The sequence below is a fragment of the Crocuta crocuta genome, unplaced genomic scaffold (assembly GCF_008692635.1).
Source record: "Crocuta crocuta isolate KB4526 unplaced genomic scaffold, BGI_CrCroc_1.0 scaffold31, whole genome shotgun sequence".
NCBI lineage: Eukaryota > Metazoa > Chordata > Mammalia > Carnivora > Hyaenidae > Crocuta > Crocuta crocuta.
Window position 1 is genome coordinate 10,189,051 of NW_027528362.1, and position 930 is coordinate 10,189,980.

Genomic DNA, 930 nt, shown 5'->3' on the forward strand with positions numbered 1-930 from the left:
ATTTTTTTCTAATAGGATCATTTAATTTTCTTTTCAAGTCTAAGAACCATAGGACAGTCCACATCGTTCAACGATGTCGTTGACTGAGACTGAGATAGCTCATTTTGAAATCCTGAAGTTGAGAGACAGAGACAGACAGGCAAAGACAGAGAAGAGAGAGAGGTAGAAATTAGAGGAGGAAAAGAGGGAAGAGATCAGAATCAAAGCAATTAAATCTACTTGTAACAACTTGTAACAACATAAGGACTTTGTTTGATAGATATGGGGCCTGACAGATGAGTAAAGAGTTTAATTTCAAGTATCTTACTGAACAGAAGTATGAAATTTGAAGAGATCCAGAAAGCTATAGAAAGACATTTCCTGAAAAACTGCCTAAATTAAAAAAATACTTACATTGTTTTAAGGGGAAAGACAAACTTCAATAGAAAGAAAACTACCAAATTTTAGACTCTAATTATGCTAAAAATACCTGAGAACATTTAAAATACATTTTATTACTTATTCATCATACTGTATGTTTTTTGAATCCAAATCCTTATCTCATTGTATTGCATTTTGGAAACAGGAAAATCACATTCAATCAAAATGCTTTGGCTCAACGTGAGTTTTGCTCGGAGATGCAGCAAATGTTTTACCAAGATTTTCATCAAAATTGAATCATTACTTAAAGGCTTAGAAACAAATTTTGTTGCTGGTAGATTTCATTTTTCATTTGCTGATAACTTGTGTGTGCCCTTTAAATTGAGGAGAAGGAGGGGTGCCTGAGTGGCTCATTGGTTAAGCGGTTAAGCATCTGACTTTGGCTGAGGTCGCCATCTCACTGGTTTGTGGGTTCGAGCCCCACATCCAGTTCTGTGCTGACAGCTCAGAGCCTGGAGCCTGTTTCAGATTCTGTGTCTCCCTCTCTTTCTGCCCTCCCCCCCCCCCCCC